At 39.1% G+C, this 20,279-nt stretch overlaps 1 protein-coding gene and 1 long non-coding RNA gene across 4 annotated transcripts in view; both read left to right on the top strand.

Annotated features, from left to right (window-relative positions):
• The window catches only part of EXOC6B (exocyst complex component 6B), a 604,005-nt gene that overhangs the window by 133,875 nt on the left and 449,851 nt on the right, over window positions 1–20,279 (top strand). The gene's annotated exons all lie outside the window — the stretch shown is intronic.
• LOC309871227 lies at window positions 12,910–16,779 on the top strand. The gene is made up of 3 exons (XR_014315092.1): window positions 12,910–14,900; window positions 15,183–15,242; window positions 15,444–16,779. It is a non-coding gene; the product is annotated as an uncharacterized lncRNA (long non-coding RNA).

The following is a 20,279-nucleotide window of genomic DNA, read 5'->3' on the forward strand; positions in this document are numbered from 1 at the left end:
CATGCTCTGGTCTCCCTTTCATTGGCCATATCACTTCAGGTCCTCTTCCCATCACCACATGACCCTCTCTTCCACATTTCCTGCATCATTGAATGATATCATTGTTCATCCAAGATAGAAATCTGCCATGATAAGAAAATTGGTAGTTGTGTAGTGATCTATATGTAGCAAGTAATGTAACAAATAAAAGGTTGTGGGATGGGGAGAAGTATATATAATACTGCAAAGTAAAAATGCATTGTATTAGTAGAAGCAAAATGTTAGAACTGTGGAGGTTCCTACTTTTGGGATGGTTTGGAACTTGTAATGCCTAGAAATAGAGGTGGACGAGATTGCTTTGAGAGTCTTCGATCAGCTTTACTGCATGAACTAGTACATGGCAGCTCACTAGAACTTGTCAAAGATTTTGACACTCTTACTTCAAAAGAAGTTGAACTTTTGTACCTATACCTGTATATTTATATTTATAAATTATATATGTGTACTACTTTCATTAACTTGGTGATTCTAATCTTTTGGGATTGTGGACTTCCTTTGGTAAACATTTTCGAGTATATATCCATCATATATATATATATATATCCATCATATATATATATATATATATATATATCCATCATATAAAACTTATTTAAAGTCGTATATACATGTACTACTCTCGTGTTACTATCCTAGAGCAGGAGATATATTTATAGAGAGAGATCCATTGTAGTAATGCATTTGTATCTTCTTTTCAAATAGTCTTCTAGATAATTCTAATTTTGGAGGGGTTACTTTCTTTCGGACATGCTTCAATCATCCTTATATTTACTATCCAGTGTTTTTGACACAGGGCTCATATCAGGAGTATTCATTATCCATTGCAGGTTAACAAACCACCGAAAATTTAATGGATTAAAATAATACAGTTATATTTCTTATGTTTCTGTGGATCAGCCCTTGAGGCTAGGCACAGCTAGAGAGTTTGTTGGCCTCACCAGGAATCCAGCCCGTGGCTGGCTGGCAGTTGGTGCCAGCTGTTATCCTGGATCTCTGCATGGACTCTTATCCACCAGTAGGCTGAACTGGCTTCCTCATGGCACAGTGGTCTTCTGGTTTACACAGAAGGAGTTGATGCTGCTAGGCCTCTAAACTCCAGAGTTGGACCATGTCTGTCCCATTCTCTTAGCCGAAGGAAGTCGCAGAGGCAGTCCAGATTCAGGAAGGTGGAGAAGTGGTATCTCCCTCTTGATAGGAGAAGCAGCAGTGTCGCTTTGCTGAGGGGCGTGCTCACGGGAGGCAAGATTCCCTGGGGACCAGTATTGTAATGGTCTTACCTCACTAGGATGAAGACCAGTATTAACCTTGCTATTTTCCTGTCATTTGCATATACTAGCATTATTATTTTCTAACTACAGTTTCTTTCTAGGAATATGTTAAAACCATTTGTCCATTTTCTATAAGTTTAACTAAAACTGGGTAACATAATCTAATTTTATCTAAGCACATGCAGTCCTCAATAGATCACAAAAAAAGGAAAGAGAATCAACAAGGGAGAGTATTAGTATCAATCACACTGCACTATCTTTCCTCACTGTAGTATTCTTTTTTTTAAAGTAGACTTTACACCCAGTGTGGAGCCCAACGTGGGGCTCAAACTCCCAACCCTGAGATCAAGAGTCAGGCGCTCAGCTGGCGAAGCCACTCAAGCACCCCCAAATTTTCTGAAATTCCATGTGTGGTACATGACTTTCTAACATGCAGAGAGTGAGAGTGTCAGTATTATCTCTTAAACCAAATGTTAGTAAAGTTTAGTTTTTTTTTTTTTAAAGTATTTATTACTTATTTGACAGAGAGAGAGAAAGAGAGCGTGAGCACAAGCAGGAGGAATGACAGGTAGAGGGAAAGGGAGGAGCAGGTGCCCCGCTAAGCAGGGAGCCTGATGTGCTGCTAGATCCCAGGACTCTGGGATCATGACTTGAGCTGAAGGCAGATGCTTAATGACTGAGCCACCCAGGTGCTGCCAATTTTTTTTTTTTTTTTAACAAGACAAAAAGAAGTGTAAGTACTGATAGATTGTTGTGCATGGCGTTGGGGGATAGGCCCACCCCACTTTGGAGACCATTCGTCTAACTGATGTGGAACAGTTATGTGCCATTCTGTGGCACCGGTATGCTCGTTAGTGTCAGTGCTGACAGAAGTCAGTGATTCAGCTGGCGTTCTTACCCCGTTAATAGCCTAAGCCTTAGAGTCCTTCTTGATACAGTGACCGAGACCAGGCTTCACAAATGGATCATAGATGGTACAGGACATAAAATGTGTTCTTCTTCTGGTTGTGAGAGATTAATTTCACTTGTGGAAGAGGCAGAGCATTCATATATTCCATAGTTGGCATTTTTGGAAAGATCTCATCAGCAATGTGTGTGTACCTATATATATATATTTGGGGTTTATATGGGGATGTTGGGGAGATTATGGCCTTCCATCTCTACTTTAGTCATTAATTTTTTATACTATCAATGGCCACCTCTTTTGGTTTCCATATTCAAAAGAAAACTTCTAAGACTATTTTCATATCTTTTTAACTTGTGTTGAGACAGGAGGTGAAAACAATGATTTCTTTCCAATGTATGAGGTTTGTTTTAATCCTCTTCCCTGCGAAAGTCAGTTCACAGATGCAGTTTCCTGATGTATGTGAGTTTACCTATATGAGTTTTTTAGCTTTTGGTACATGCTTATCCCGTTGTACTATTGGAACATCGAGCTTGTACTAAGCAGTTTACTTCTTGAACAGCCTTGGTAAAATTCCACTGTACTCACAGCTTCTACTCTGGTAGCTGTGCTTTTCAGTGTCCAGCTAGCTACAAAGAATGCTTCTGCCATGCAGGCGGCAGGATTCGCAAAGAGCCAAGCTGAACCCCAAAACATTCAGCCTTTTCCCCCAACTTTGACCCCATAACCTCTCCTTTGGTTGGCAGTGTGCTGGTGTTGACAGTTCTCCTGGTTCAGCCAAAGGTGAAAGATAATTGCTTGTGGGGTCACAGCTGGGACTGTATGTGTTTTTGTAGAAAGCACCCCACCCCCATCCCCAGGCAAATCTTTGGATCTGGTGCACATTTCAAAGCATGTGTTAAACTTTATGTGATACTGATTAAAATGGAGGGCTCCAGGGTGAATTGGCAGAGCCCCACAATTGCATCTGCCAAATGACATACAGAGAAATGTCTTGCTACAAACGGAAGGGCGGAATTCTGTCTATCTTAGTGGTATGCAAGCCTGCAGATGGAAAGGTGACTCTGGGCATGTGTGCATGCACACACAGCCTGTGGAGAATCCAGGATTCTTTAGCAACTCCTTTGTTCCTCTGGCATTGTAACAGGAAAGAAAGCCTTTTCATTTTCTTCCTTTAAACAACAACAACAACAACAGCAAAACCCACATGGAAATGATAGTTTGCATCACACTGTCCTTCAGTGTGCCATTCCCACTGAACACTTATTAACCACCTAACGTGGACCACAGACACAGAGCTAGAAGACTTACTATCTTCTGAATCTAGATTTATGGGTAATTGGGGCGAGATCTATGAAGTTTATTCTTGAAGAAAATACACTTTTACACAGCAGATATATTTGTATCTAGAGCTTTTTAGGTTCAAGTTTTCCTAGAATTTCTCTCTGAAAAGATTTTATCCTAAAAGATTTTATCATAAGCATAGATCCACTCTTCTCAAAGGCAACATACACAACATTAGTATCTCAAGTCACAGCTCCTTAGACACCTTGCCTTGGATTAGGATAGAGAGACCATCCGTCAGTTCTTTAAAGGAAAGTTAGGCATTTTTTAAGGAAATGTAAGGAACGTAGAGGATAGAGTAAGAAGGACGAGTGGCACACATGTTAGGGCAGGGGGAGACAGAAAGAACGGTTGAAGAAATTGCTGGGAAGAGGGGAGTGAATAGAGAAAGATGAATTAGGCTTTTAATTCATGGGTGAACCATAGGTAACAGATAGTTTAGTGATCACAGAGTATGGAGGGGGTATGAAATAGCAGTAGAAGTGACCACTATTATACTGATTTATGGATTTAAATAACCCTGCCCAACACTGATGTATTTCATCACAATCATTCCCTGCTCCAGAGAAAAAAGAATTGTGTGATCCTTTGCAATTTTCTTTTGTTCTTCTAAATGGCCCAAAAGTAGCTTTGGACTTATTTAGATTATACTTGAGGCAGGGAAGCCATAGCAACTTCATAGGCAAAGAAAAGCGCTATGTACAGCACGTCCTGGATTGGGATACCAAATATATTTTATTGTTCAGAACTTGCTTTTAGAAATGGAATGTTAAAAAAATAATGCAAACCTTATACCTATGGATATATTCCAGTTTTCCAGGTGAGTTTTCCATTATTAAAAAAATAATGCAAACCTTATACCTATGGATATATTCCAGTTTTCCAGTTTTCCATCAGATCTGTTTTTAAGTGTTTTCTGTGATGTGTATCATATTTCTTTGTTAAATCAGATTTCTTCTCCTCCTCCTCTATCTTCACTCTTTTGAAATGAGGGTGGAGAATGTGCAGGGAACAGAGAGAAAATGCTGCCTGTTAAGCCTGCCATTTGGGGGCTTTTGTTGAATTTCATGGAGTTTCTTCTTTTTCCCCTGGAAAAAGTATTCCAGTCATGAAGATACTTAGCTTCTAAAGAGGATCTTTGACTAAATTTTTGTTAAGAGTGGTTTGGAGTTGGGAGGTCGATAATCTGTTTTTATCCCTCCTAGAGTTCTGGTTGGATCAAAATAAGATTTACCCTGAGGGTATTAGGATGGACTTCCTGTAAAAAATGTTTGAAACCTAGCATTCTACTTAGTTTCCTCTCCTGGGCTTTTGTAGAATATTTTACACAGAGTGGAAAATGCTACTGATTTTAATGAATGCCACTTATTTCCAAGGACCATCTTATGGTTTCAGATGGGTCAGTTTCTGAATGGAAGTTGCACCTTCTGTAAAGCAATCTTAGTTGGTAAAGGGTACTATTAAAAAAGAAGAGGAGGATCCTTCCCCCCTTCTTTGTGTAGCGAAAGTTGTAAAAGAGAAGGAAGAATAATAAAAAAAGAATTTGGAACTGGGCAGTAATCACTATTCTCCTTACATAACACAACACTTCACTAATTTTTTTTTATGTGTGAAAGATTATCCTTGTTTAGTAATATCTCTGAATTTGAATACAGTTTTTTTAAAATGTCAAGATTAATATCTTGATGTTTTACATGTCATATTATTTCAGTCAACAAGTACCCATTGAGTGTATTAAAAACAAGTCAATATAGTGTACATCAGATGGTGCTATTTGCTATGGAGAGAAATCAAGCAGGGAGCAGGGAGGTTTGGCTGTTTTTTGGGGTCTGGGTAAGGTCTTCAGTCTTTTGGTGTTTTAAGGTTGATACTTACGTATTAATTTTTATATTTTCAAGATTGACTGTCTTTTAACATCAGCTGAAACTCAACATTTTGTTAGAGTTTAGGGTATCTTTGGGTGGCAGCACTAAATGCTTCCGCTTCTTCAATAGTCCAGATTCAGACTATAAACAACTATTTATTAAGGAAATGGGCATCCTTGCTTTCATAGTAGTTTTGGCTAGTGTAAAGCCAAATACAACAGCAGATCCCCAAATAATAGTATCTGATTTTTTTCTTTTAAAGAAGTACTTGAAATTTCAAGATTAAAAAGTTTTTTATGTGTTATAAATTTATATATTAAATCAAAAGCAGATTTGGATGCTTTCCCTGTTTTAATACATTTGACATCTTTGATAAGCTAACTCATTTTTAGCCAGATTGTCAGGTTGGTTAGGCACATTGGTGTTCTCTCTCTCTCTCTTTTTTTTAATTAAAGACTTTTATTTATTTATTTGACAAGAGAGATCACAAGTAGGCAGAGAGGCAGGTAGAGAGAGAGGAGGAAGCAGGATCCCTGCTGAGCAGAGAGCCCGATGCGGGGCTGGATCCCAGGACCCTGGGATCATGACGACCTGAGCCAAAGGCAGAGGCTTTAACCCACTGAGCACCCCAGGCACATTGGTGTTCTACTATTTTATTTCTGGGCTGGTAAGTTTCAAACTTTTCAGTCTTTTGGTTGACATTTGTAATTTTTACTTATTTTACCTTGTGCTTGGGGTTTGGGATGGATTTGTTGAACCCCCTGAAGTGTTTTCAGATTTTGTCCCTGTATGTGTATGTGCATTATTGTGGTTCGTCACTCTCATGGATTGCCATGGTGGTTTCTGCATTGGTCCAGGTTCAGTCCGGAGCAGAACCTCTAGGAGAGTGCTTACCCAGTTCCCACCATTGCCTAGGGCCACTCCTTGAGCAGGGCTGTTGTCTTGGCTTCGGATGCTGGAGTTTGAAGTCCACAGGGAAGGTAGTTAGAAAGGAAGGTAGATCTAAAGTAAGGGAGGAGGGGGCTCCTGGGTGGCTCAGTGGGTTAAAGCATCTGCCTTCCTCTCGGGTCATGATCCTAGGGTCCTGGGATCAAGCCCTGCATAGAGCTCTCTGCTCAGCAGGGAGCCTGCCCCCACCCTGCCTTGCCTGCATCTCTGCTTGCTTCTGATATCTCTGATATCTGTGTCAAATAAATAAATACAATCTTTAAAATAAAATAAATTAAGGGAGAGCAAGGACAAGTTGGAAGCCACTAGGTGGCCTGCAGCTCATGGTCGTTCTTGCTGCTGCTGATACCGATGTGGGTAAGCTGCAGGAGAAACTGGTGCCCTGCATTGTGAAGCTGAGTACACACTTGGTCCAGGAGAAGCTGAAGGAGGATGGGTGGGGGAAGTGGAGCAGCTGCAGGTGTGGCTGCTGCCCCGGGCCAACAGGCCAATGGGCTTAACTAGCAGATAAACAAAACACGTGTGAGCTACAAAAGGGCTGCTGCTCCTTGCTCCTCTCTAAATCTTGCAAGGGACTCTCTCTTGTGTCTCCCCCGCAACTGGGGGGAATGGTTGGAAATGGAGTTCTGCCTAGCTAAGGCAGCCCCGCATCGGGCTCTCTGCTCGGCAGGGAGCCTGCTTCCTCCTCTCTCTCTACCTACTTGTGATCTCTCTGTCAAATAACAGCTATGTGTCTACCATTCCAGAACAATTAAGAACCATTACTCCATAGCAGGGGTTGGAACTGTAGCCTGTGGGTAGACCACCTGTTTTTGTAAGTAATGTTTAATTGGAATGCAGCCATACTAGTTGGTTTTCATATTGTCTCTTTTTGTGCCGCCATGGTGAAGTTCACTTGTAATAGGCCCTGTAATAGGCCTCCAGAGCTTGAACTATTTACTGTCTGCCCCTTGTAGAGCAACTTTACTGACCCTCACTCTGCAGGAATTAAGAGTCTTATTAGTCTGGATCCCTGAGGACTCCCATCTAGAAACACTTCTCAGAAGCTCTAGAACAATGTTTTTATCTTTACGAAGACTTGTTACTTTCTGTTTTCTTTTTTGCAAGCATTCCTGTTACTATTTTATTTTTCTTAACCTATATATTTTTGTTTTCTGAAATATTAACTGCAAATTGAATTAATGTGACTTAAAAATATTATTGATTGACCTTTTTAGAGCTCTGTAAATTCAATCACATATTCACCCTGTTTTTTTCTAGAGGCTTTATTGCTAACTATATTGTGTGCTGATTTTTTTTCCTTTAATTTGATTCCTCAGTTTATTGTTAAACTTAAAGTATTAGTTTCCTAGGGCTGCTGTACATAGTACCACAAATAAGGTGGCTTATAAAAAAAGAAACAATAGAAGTTTATTCTTTCATAGTTTTGGAGGCTAGAAGTCTGAAATTCAAGGGTAGGCAGGGTTGCTATTTTATGGCCTCACTCCTAGCTTCTGGGAGTTGTCAGCAATCCTTGGTATTCCCTGACTGGTGGCAGCATAACTCCAGTTTCTTCCTCTTTTTTTTTTTTTTATCATCCCATGATATTTTCCTTGTGTATCTGTGTCCCCTCTCCTTTTCTCATAAGAACACGAGTCATATTGGATTGAGGCTGACACTGATGACCTTCTCTTAGGTTGATTATATCTACAAAGACATAATTTCCAAATAAGGTCACGTTTACAGGTTCTGGAAGTCAGGACTTTAAGGTATCTTTTTATGATTATGGGGGACATGACTTAATTCACAACAGTAGAATATAAGTTTACTGAGTGTCTCACATGCCCTTCTTACCAGCTTTCTCTGTATTGTCAAACCACAAGGAAAATGAGAAATGAGCCCTAAATGCCCCAGAAATCTTTAGCATAAAAGAGTCTGTACTTTATAAAAAACTAATTAAAACTAAGTAGGTAAAATAGTCTCTATATTCAGAAACTCAGACTAATACCATATACACAGGGTTGTGAAACTGATTAGAAAGACTGATCTGTGATTGGTTATTAGTGTCTGCCAGCAAGTTGGGCTTAACTGCAATCAACAAGTCAGTAGTAGTCAGTGACGTTTTGTGTGTGTTACCATTAGGTACAAGGTCTTATATTAGATACTGACAAAGGATTTAAAAGAATATTTCCATGAGGACCTTTTCAGGAAAGGTAAATTGGCGTATTGTCATCTGATATTATAACTATTGAAGCAACTTGGAGGTCCGATAAAGGAATAATAGGGTTAGTTTAATTTGGAAAATAAGATACTCTTCTTTATTTCTTGTTCCGTGGTTGTGAAATGATTGGAATGTGTGTACCCATGGGGACATGAAGAAGGCCATCAGTCATTTGTTAATTATAATATTGCTGTCCTTGGCTATCATGTACTCAGATGGTTCTTAAATGTTGAAACAGTCACCTATTATATGAATGGTCTGTTTAGTAGAAGTTTTGTAGCTATTGTTGACATTTTTGTGACTAGGTTAGTGTTTTTTCCTCTCTGCCTCAGAGGCTAGAAAAGTAAGTGCTGTGAGAAAAGGCAACTTCTTTGGGCGAACTGGCAGTAGAAAATTGATGATAAAGTTGTTTGAGGTGAAGGTTTAATTCCTGTACTTCAATAAACTATCATTGCTCTCCCGTTGGGAAGACTTCAAACTCATACAATAGGATGTGTTGGGGAGTCAAGGCTGGAATGAGAAATTAGGTAATACTCCACTGATTGTGTCTTACAGATGTTTAGGGCAGTCTCCTTAACTGGCACAGAAATCTCAGGGACACTTAAGCAGTTCTATCCTTCATTTGTCTGCTGTATCATGGAGCATAGGGAAAAGAAGATAGACACTGTGCACAATTGTAAATACATAAACTGAGTTGAGGTGATCACACTGCAGGACAGATAGTGGAGACCCTAGGAGAAATAAACGTGTGAGTAAGGATGCTCTTATGGTGGGCCGGACTTTGCTCTAGGACCTGAGTATTAGAAAAGAATATTGATCCATCCATTCTGACCTAGTCTTTTCCTCTAACCTCACTCTAGTGCCAAACAATTGAATACCTTACGATATGAGACTTCAAGATGGTATCATAGGGAATTCCAATTCTTCTACTGTGGGGTGCCCACCTTTAAACAAAGTAGATATTGGGGCACCTGGATAGTTCAGTTGGTTAAATATCTGACTCTTGGTTTTGGTTTGGGTCATGATCTCAGGGTTGTGAGATCAAACCCCATGTCAGGCTCTGTGCTGGGTTTGGAGCCTGCTTAAGATTCTCTCTCTCTGTCTCCCTCTGCTGCCTCCCGCCCCTCGCTTAAAACAACAACAACAAAAAAGTAGATTTTAAAAAGGAAGGCATTTCTGTAAAGAAGAGAAAAACTCATAGGAGGTGGGAATGTCTGTCAGACACTGTGGGAATGTCATGAATGGAAATTGAGGTCTAGTCACTTTGATAAATGAAGCTTTTGAGCCAGTGAGTTTAGATACATAGTATTGGATTAGCCTGATTGGGTATTCAAGTTCATGGGCCTAGGGAACGTTGAGGTTTCGTTTACTTTTCAGATATTTAATGTTGCAGCCAGGTTTAACTTCTAGTTTTGGTAACTTAATGGTGAAATAAAGCAGTGCACCTTCTGGCCGGTTGCTTTGGGCTAAAATTCTTAGAGCTGGGCATGGGCACAATTAATGTGAATGTGAAAATTAGCAGGCAGTACATTTTGAAAGTTGAAAATGGGAGCCATGAGTTTAGCTTTTAATTTTATCTCCATTTACTTTTGGACCTAATGCATCATTTAATTGCTTTGGAGTCATTTTCTCATTGGTGAAATTGGGGTCGTCAATGTTTATCTCCAGTACAGAGTGATAAAGTTAGTGCCATTAACCAAAATGGTGTACGGCTTTAGCTAGATAATTTTGTAAAGTGCTTGGTAATGTGGGGACCCTTTCCACTTACTACTAGATTATTAGCTTTCTAAAAGACAGGAAAGCAAAGGATTCAAGAGTGAACCTACAAGAAACAATTTCTTACATTGGATAAGATAGTGATTAAAGAGCTCATGATGGACATGAACAGATGCTGTTGGCGCCCTGTTTACATCCCTTCGGTGCTCATCCCTTCAGTGCATGCTGACCAAACCTCCAGTTGTCAGCACCTGTATCTTCTTGGCTCAAGACTTTCTTTGGATGCCAGAGATGGGGAATTAATGCCAGTTTTATGCCCGTCCTCCTGTCCTAGTGGCTCTCAATCAATAACTGATGGAACCTGGCTTGTAAATACCTCCGCTTCTTTGCGCATCAGGTGGGAGGTTGGTAGAGAATCAGAATTATCTCTGAGGTAAGTGTTTGATATTATTTCTGAGTTCTCCATGGAATTAAGTTTTAGTTGGCCTGACTTGCTTGATACCCTTTGTTCACTTCATTCTTTGTATGGTCTCACTTCTTTATGACCCTGTAAGTCCTTCCTGGGGTCCTCTCCCACATAAATTCCTTAGATTCAAATCCTTTTCTCAGGTTCTCCTTCTAGGGGAGTTTAAATTAAGACAGTAGTCAATGGCAATAGAAAGTCTGGACCCTATTTCTATACATACTCAGCAATAAATGTGAGCTTCTTGGGGATCCAAGACAAAGCACGCTTACATAGCAACTTAACTCCAACTTCCACTGAACTTACTTCCACATCCCCTCCTGTCACCTGTAGGGTGAACTGGTTGGATGATTTCCTTGGGGAGAAACTTCCTTTTCAGTGTCTTTGGTGATCTCCCCCGCCCCCCGCCCCCACCCCAGGGCTGATCAAATTACCCCAAGTAGGAACTTCTAGAATCCTTCTTACCCATCCTCATTTTAAGGAGTCTAAGTAGGGAAAAAGAGATTGGTGATCTCAACAGTCGGTAAGTAAACTCTCGTGCTTAATTCCTCATTTTTGGGATGATACTTATCTTCTCACTAGGGACATTTCTCTCCAGGTTGAGACCTTTTGTTTTACCTTTTCTGTGCAACAAATCCCTAGCTTTTTGCTGTGGTGAAGGAAGGATCAGTGCTGTCCAGATGAAGTTAGAAAGGGGAATCAGGGGTAGGAGGTGTCTAATTGCTTCATAAGCAGATTTTCAGCTTAGCCCATTTAGGCTGCATTTTCTGCCTTCCCTTCCAGATACCTTGAGCTGCCAGCATGATGAGGGTCAGGCTGCCACTGGCTTTTCCTGTTCCTTGCTTTGTATGATTAACAACTGGGCCCTCTGCTTTCCAGTTTCCAACATTTTGTTGCTCCTAGTTCTTTTGTACTTTTTGATGTTATAGTTTATGCCTTTTTGAAAAAGACTGGTTAGGTTTGTTTTAGGGAGTTTTGAGGAGGGATTTCAGCTCAGGACATGTACTCAATCCACCGTCTTTAACTTGAAATCATGTGAATTAGTTTTCAGCAAAGAAAAATAATAAAAGAAGCTTGGACATTGTGTTCTGACTTCCTTCTTATTTCTCTTCCCTTGTCTAACTGGCATTTAATCTAATGTGCCTGTTTAAAGATTTCTATTTTCTTTTATTTTTAAGTGACCTCTATACCCACTGTGGGGCTCAAATTCACAACGCCGAGATCAAGTTGTATGCTCTATTGACTAAACCAGCCAGGCACCCCTTTTAGCTTGCATGTTTAATTTTCCTGCATCCCCTTTTCCACCTGTCACTTGCCTGCTAACAATGTTTTGTGGCTCTGCATTTTCATCAGAACAAAATCTAAACCCCACAGTTGGTCATTTGACTCTTACCAATATGGCTCCGACCTACTTTTCCAGTGTCATCTCCAAAGCGTGCTTCTCCAAGACCCTTGTCAGATTGATCTGCTCAGTCATCCATACCCACCACGGGCAATCATTTTTTTTTTCTTTTTTTCACCTTAAAAAAAAAAAGGCTGTGCAGCCAGTGGTATTGCATAAAATGGTGGGTTGTACGTAGTGTCCCAATAGTTGATAATTTATATATTTTTGAGCATTAGAGGGAAACCATTTCAAACAATTGTTTCTCTCCAGGTTATTCATAAAGTATTATTGGGAAAGAAAAACACAGAAGTGAAAGTTGGGGAAGAAACTAAGATCTTATGATTTTAGTGTGCATTGGGTAGGTATTCTCAAGATAATTTGTGCTGAGTATCATCATTTGGGGGCAGAAGTACTATTTATAGGTGTTGTACAGGGCCTCTTTTATTTATTTTTAAAAAGATTTATTTATTTATTTATTTAACAGACAGAGATCATAAGTAGGCAGAAAGGCAGGCAGAGAGAGAGAAAGAGCAGCAGACTTCCCGCTGAGCGGAGAGCCCGATGGGCTCTATCCCAGGGCCCTGGGATCATGACCTGAGCCGAAGGCAGAGGCTTTAACCCACTGAGCCACCCATGTGCCCCACAGGGCCTCTTCTATAGTGGGAAGAAATAAGAAGATGGCTTCAGTATATATTTACTGTTGTCTATGAGATGTTCAGACTCTTTGAACATAAATGATTAAGAAAGTTCAGTTAATTTCATTGATAAAGAATTCAGTCTTGCTTATGGTTGCACAGAAGTTTCTTTTCTTTTCTTTTTTTTTTTTTTTAAAGATTTTATTAATTTATTCAACAGAGAAAGAGAGCACAAGTAGGCAGAGAGGTAGGCAGAGGGGGAGGGTGGGGAAGCAGGCCCCCTGCTGAGCAGAGAGCCCAATGCAGGGCTCAATCCCAGGACCCTGAGATCATGACCTGAAGTGAAGGTAGAGGCTTAATCCACTGAGCCACCCAGGCGCCCCAACACAGAAGTTTCAAAGCAGAACACTAACCTTTCATTTCTGAAACCTGGACTTTTCCAGATAATACTCCTTGACCAAAAAAATCTATGTTTCTTCATAACTTGTTTTGCTTTAGTAGGAATATCAGATCCTAATTGTATTTCTAAGATACCTATTGAAAATAGTAATTTTTCTCTAAGAGAATATCTTTCTCCTACCACTCATGGAATTGTCTATTTTATTCCATTTTTAACCTTATTAACTCAGTGAATTTTGTGTGTGGCATCTTTGTTAAATTACAGAATTCTGTGGGTGGTTTTTCTATCATGACTCTTTTGACTCTTAAATTTGAAAGACTGTGCCTACCTAAGGAAATGCACTTTCCAAAATTCCAGACTTCATGTGTGATGGAACTTAAAAGAAAACCTCTTGGCTGAGTTTGAATGCTGAGAACTAGCTAAGTGATTTTCTCTGTCTGGAGAGAATTGGAAAAAGGGAATTATTAAGCCCAACAAATGTAGTTGTTGATGGAAACGCTGACAGACTGGTTCTGCTCGGTGCCACTGTTGTGAGAAGTCAGTCAATATTAGATATATTGTAAGAGCTGCTGCCTATGTACGAGTTGTGTCTTGTAGACTTCGTCATATATAAATAAACCCCTTCAAAAAAACATTAAGTGATTTCCATAAAAAATATTTATTTTGTTCTCCTTTTTAAGCCAAATTCTTCTTGTTTATGGCTTCCTGTACCCAACAGTTCCTGATTTTCTGAAAAAGCAAAACATGTCCTGTGTGGATTAAGCTGCTGAAATGCCTTTCAGGCATTGTTTATGAGTCTGCGCTCTTTATTTTCAGAGAGAAAGCGAATACTTTAATGTCTTCCATATTCCATAAATCTGTCCCATGCTACAATTCAAAGCTGTGTGTGTTTTTGTTAGAAGGTACTTCTGGTTGTACTTAGGGAAGAAAAGCTGCCTAAGAATGTTAGTGAATATTTGGGTGGTGGTGGCAGCCTCCCCCTAAAGGGGATTTGTCCTGGCTGGAAGTGCTGTTGGGTGTTTTAGCTCAAGAAAGTAGTCACCAAAGGTGACTGTTGGAGTTCATGGTAGTGTAGTTGCTCTTTGATTGCTTTGCACCAATGAGTTTCCTGTTTGGCTCATCCTTGGGGGCCAGTTTTCCCTCCAGGCAAGCTTGCTTATTTACCACTTCTGACTACTCTGCTAAGTAGCATGGTGTGCCTGCCTCTTGGTCTCAGTAGAGCGAAATTGGACTTTGCTTGCTACAGAATGCGCTGGCTATCTCTGAAGACTGAGCAAAAAGTAATTCAAGTTGGAGATCAGAGTTTACTTTTTGTCTTAACATTTTATTTTTAAAAATTTCACACCTACAGAAAAGTTATCACCTGTGTTTCCCCACCACCTAGATTCTACAATTAATGTCCCATAATTCTTGCTTTACCTTATTTCTCTCCATCTGTCATCCATCAGCCCATCACATCTTTATGCTTTTCAAAGTAGGTTTGAAACATCAGTATACTTCATCTCTAAATACTTCAGCATGCATAATGTTAGTTAGATTTTAATATTGGGTTATTTTTTCTCTTGAGGTCAATTAAAAATACCATGATAGGTACAAATCCAAAGTGAGTTTTTGACAAATGTATATACCTGTTTAAGCTAAACCCATGTCAAGATGCAGAACATCATCGTCACCCCAGAACGTTCTGTCATGCTCCTTTCTACTCATGTACCCTTCCCTCCCCTTAGGCAACCAGTTTTTTTTTTTGTTTTTTTAATTTATTATTAATTTTTTATTTTTTATAAACATATATTTTTATCCCCAGGGGTACAGGTCTGTGAATCACCAGGTTTACACACTTCACAGCACTCACCCAAGCACATACCCTCCTCAATGTCCATAATCCCACCCCCTTCTCCCAAACCCCCTCCCCCCAGCAACCCTCAGTTTGTTTTGTGAGATTAAGAGTCACTTATGGTTTGTCTCCCTCCCAATCCCATCTTGTTTCATTGATTCTTCTCGTACGAGAAGAACCAGTTTTTTTTTTAAATCACAGATGAGCTTTGCTGTTGTAGAACTTCATATAAATGGAATCAGGCAGGGGCACCTGGGTGGCTCAGTGGTTAGGGCTGCTGCATTTGGCTCGGGTCATGATCTCAGGGTCCTGGGATCGAGCCCTGCATCGGGCTCTCTGCTCCGCAGGAAGCCTGCTTCTCTCTCTCTCTCTACCTGCTTGTGATCTCTGTCTGTCAAATAAATAAATAAAATCTTTAAAAAAGAAAAAAAAAATGGAATCAGGCAAAAAAAAAAAAAAAGGAATCAGGCAGTAAGGCTTCTGTCACTCAGCATCGTGATTTTGAGGTGCATCTATAGTGTTACGTGGTTCAGGAGCTCATTTTTCATTGCTGAATTTTGTTCTGTTCTATGAATTTAAGAAAATTTGTTTATTTATTCTTCTACTGAGGGACCCTAAAAACATTTCAGTTTTCAGCTATTATGACTAGAGCCATGGAGAATGTCTTTGTATAAGTCTTCCTGCGGACATCTATTTCATTTCTCTTGGGGTAAATACGCTGGGAATGGAATTCGGGGTGAGAATTTTATGAACCAATTTTATGAACCAAGGTTTTTTGCAAAGTGGTTGTACCATTTTGTGTTCCTGCTATTAATATACGAAGGGTTTCAGTTGCCCGATGTTCTTGACAACATCTTTTGTGGTCAGTCTTTTTAATTTTAGTCATTCTGGTGGATGTGTAGTGCTGTCTCATTATGGTCAACATTTATTTTTGGCTTAGTGTGGGGAGTGAGGAATAAGAGATGAAAGGGACATAAAAACAAATTTTAATAGCCCAGAGAGTGAGTTTGGAGTCTTGTTGGACACTGATGAAGTGAGTTAACAAAACACAAAGAAAAATAAGACAGGAAAGTAGAGTGATAAGACAAGGGAGGAAGAAGCGATACCCTGAGAGAGATATCAGGGCTGAAGTTACTTCAGGGATTTGGGAAGAAGAGTAGTAGTTGGCTTAGAGAGTTAAATTTAGTTGACCTTTTCTAATTGAAAATGTTTTTATTATTTTAATATCTATGGGAGGGATTCATTATATAAACATTTCATGTACGATATAAAGGTGTATATAAACAGAAATGTGGAAACATTTAAAAATCCCAAAGCTCACAGATAACATTAAAAAAAAAAATTATTTGTTTATTTACTTAGAGGAGAGAGAGAAAGCAAGTGAGCAGGCTCTCTCTCAAATGTGTTTTGGGGGAGGGGCAGAGGAGAGAGAATTTCAAGCATACTCCCCGCTGAGCATGGAGCCCAACTTGATCTCATAGTCCTGAGATCATGATCTGAGCCGAAATTAGGAATCTGGCACTTAATGAACTGAGCCACACAGGTGCCCTCACAGATAACCTTTTGATAAAAAGAGTCTAGATTTTTATCTATGGATAAGCAGAGAGTCATTTATGTACATATGCATGTCAACATTACATACTTACAAAAATGGGCTTAAACTGTACATACAGACTATAGCCTTTTCATTCACATCGTAGACGTAGTTAATGTCTATGGGTATACTCTACCGAATAATTTTTAATAGCATTTATATAACATAATTTAGCTATTCCTCTATTTCTGGATATTTGATTGTTTCTAATATTTTTAAAAGAGTCCCTTTTTATGTGTAAAGCTCTGTGCTAGGCACTGGGTGGGAAAAGTTGAGGAAGGTCGAGATTCAGAAATGACAAAAATGTAGTTCTGCCTTCTAGGAACTCATAATCTAGTGCAACTCAATCAGATGCTAAAAACTTTTAAAGTAATAAGTATTTTCCTTTGTAGAATGTAGACAGTGTGTTGTGCTTCGTACGAAACTGTCAGACTTATGGGAATCTGTTGCTGGTCAGTCTTTTTTTGGTATACCTGGGCAACAAGATTTGCCAAGTTCTTGTAAAATTTGCCAAATTTTGATAGAGTTTGGTATTCTAAGAACTATGGTAGACGAGTTGCAGTTGGGAATAAGAAGCCTGTTCCTGTGGTTTTCAAATGTTGTTCCACAGAACCCTAGAATTGCATGAGAACTTTATGGGGGTCATTGGAGGAATAATCTCTCCTGGTGTTTACGGTAGAATTTGAAGATCTACATTATAAAACAATACCATAGAAGAGCTTTATAAACTTTCTACTTTAACTCTGTGTGGAATCAAGAGGGATTTCTTCCTTATAGGTTTCTTCCTCGGCGCATTTATAAAATCAGAGACGAATCATTTCACATATCAGTAGATGGGTACTTTGTCACCAATGACTTAAATCTTTTTAAATTATCGAATGAGTGAATAGTTGGTTTTCTCCTGTGCTTTCTCCTCATCTCTTATGGTCACCCGGTGTTTTGTTTGCCTTCTAGCCCATCATTTCTCCTTTCAGAATTACTCTAGAACATGTTCTCTTCCCAGAAGCTTCTTACTGAGCTTTCTTACAGACAGGATAGTAAAGGAATTGGAGAATATAATATAAAAAGAAAAACTGAAACGCGTCTAGGACTTGGTACACTTTTTATCTTACCACTGTCTGAATTTTATCTGGTTTAGATTGTGATCTTCAACTCTGGGGATCTTGTTTCTTGAGCGGAATAAATAATAAGTCAGTCATTTCCATTTGTGGAAAAGGAATCTTAAGCAGAAAGAGCAGATGGTTGGAGCCATTGTGTTTCTTACCCAGCTGGGAAGGATACTATTTTCAAGTGTTATTTCCATTGTGTTTAATACGGCTCAAGGGCCTGTTTCCAGCACCTTTTTTATTTGGCCATGTGTTTTGCCCAACTCATGGTGTGAAAGGGAACTCTGGTCAAGACTTTAGCTACAGGAATTAACCAGGCACTGTGACTAGCAAGATTAAAAGCCTTCTCAGACAGATTGCATTAGTTCTTTCAGATACTCTGGTTAGAAATAACTTTATAAGCTGAATTTAGGCCATTTATTTCATGGATAGTGGAGAGAAGGACTAGAAGAATTCTTGTTTTATATGGTGTGTATGGCTTCTCTGGCAGCAAAAACATTTTCAGTTATTAATATTGTTTTTAACAATTTAATGCCACAATATTGTTGTGACTGGTGTCTGTGAGGAAATCCATGAACATGTGTTCAGGGGAATCCCCTTTCTTGCCAAACTGCAGTGCCATCTACTTTCTCTAAGTTCTTGAGGCAGGAAGCTAGTTTTTTTTTTTATGATAGAAATTTGCATGGCTGACATTTTACATACTTAGGTAAAAGTAGAGATGTGACTTATGAATAAGCCCCCTGCCTTTGACCAATGCTTTCATTTGCTACTGAATGGATTATCCTATCTGTACACACATATTGGGGTTCCTTGTCAAGAGATTCTTGTCAAGATTCATTCACTCAAAGCTAACTGAAAGTCTGTCTTATGTCAGGTTTTGTGCTTGAAGTTCAAAGACTTAGAGTTCTTGCCTTTAAGAAACTTAGAACATCATGAGCACTAGTGAGTAGTCTGTGATTATAGTACGATACTGTGTTGGGTTTTGTGTGCTCAAAGGGGCATCTACATCAAACTAAGGGAAGTTTTAAGGGTGAATATGAGTTGGCTCAATGAATGAGGGTAAAGTCCTATTCTAGGCAGAGAAAATGAACATTCTGTTTTGGGGACTGAAGGTTTGTATCCAGAGAACTACAGTAGTTCTTGGAGGCCTGAGTAAAGGAGTATTTGTGTAAATGTGTTGACAGATGACAACAGAGGGGTATGCTGTAACCAAGTCATAATGGACTTTATATAATAAAGTAAAGGAATTGGAATTTTATTCTTGAAGCTAATATTAGGATTTTAAGGAAGGCATTGACTTTTCAGAGTTGTGTGTATAGAAACTCCCCTGATTGGGGCACCTGGCTGGCTTAGTCAGTAGAGCATGTAAGTTGATTTAGGGGTTGTGAGTTCAAGCCCCATGTTGGGTATAGAGCCTCCTAAAAAAAAAGAAGATAAAAAACACCCCCACCCAGCAAACAGAGTAGGCTAAAGGATGGCCAGTCTGGAAGCAGGGTGTCTGCCCAGAGGCTAAAGAAGAAAAACCATGCTTTTTCCATTGTTAGTTCATTTCTGTCCTTTTTTCGATAATGACTTCGTCTAGACAGACTCTTGGGATAAAAGAGGCAGGGAATAAGGCTGATATTTGGAAAGGAACAACAGGAATGACTAAGATTTGAGTGCTTCTTATATATCAGATCCTGTTCTAATAAACACTTTACATGAATTATTATCATTTTTCTTCACAACAACTTTTGAGATTGTACTCTCTATTATCCCCATTTTACAAATGAGGAAACAGAGACAAAGAGAGGTCATAGAATTTATTGCCCAAGGCCACATAGCTAATTAGCAAAGAACCAGGATTTGAACCCAGGCAGCTACACTTCAGAGCACAGATTAAAAAATTTTTTTGAAGTAATTTCAGATTTAAAGAAAAGTTGTGGTGAAAACCAATCCATATTTGCCTTATCCAGATTGCCTACATGTTAACATTGTACTATATTTGCTTCATCCTTCTCTCTCTACATATAGTTACATATACATATTATTTTTTCAGTTGGTTATAGAGTTAGCTGCAGATATAATGTCCCCTTTAAAAAAATGCATTCTCTTTATAATCACATTATCAAAATTAGGAAATTAATATTCATATTATCCCATTTATAAACCTTATTCAAATTTTATAAAAGAAAAAACAAATTGTTCTGGTTCAGGATCCACTCCTGCATCACGTGTTCTGAGTTTGTGCTCTAACCGACTGAGCCACCCCGGCACCCTTTTGACTTTGTGCTCTTCATCTCCATTTTGTGAAGGCTTCACCTGGGCTGGTACTATGGCCACTACTACCAGAGTTGTCATCTTTAGCTAAACGTTGATTATACTTTATTTTTCTTATGAAATCTTCTGTTGCCATGTCTATCAGCTTCAGTGATTTAGTAATTTAAAGATTCCTTTTTTTCTCTCTTTTTCAGGAATTTTTCTCCAGTTATAATTGTACACTTTTTCTGTCACTTCCTTCTGATTCATTTTACAGTACTATTAGTTGCGTCCCATGAAATTACCAATTTTTTAGGATTAGAAAAGTGTTATTGTTTCTT

The sequence above is a fragment of the Mustela nivalis genome (assembly GCF_964662115.1).
Source record: "Mustela nivalis genome assembly, chromosome: 8".
NCBI lineage: Eukaryota > Metazoa > Chordata > Mammalia > Carnivora > Mustelidae > Mustela > Mustela nivalis.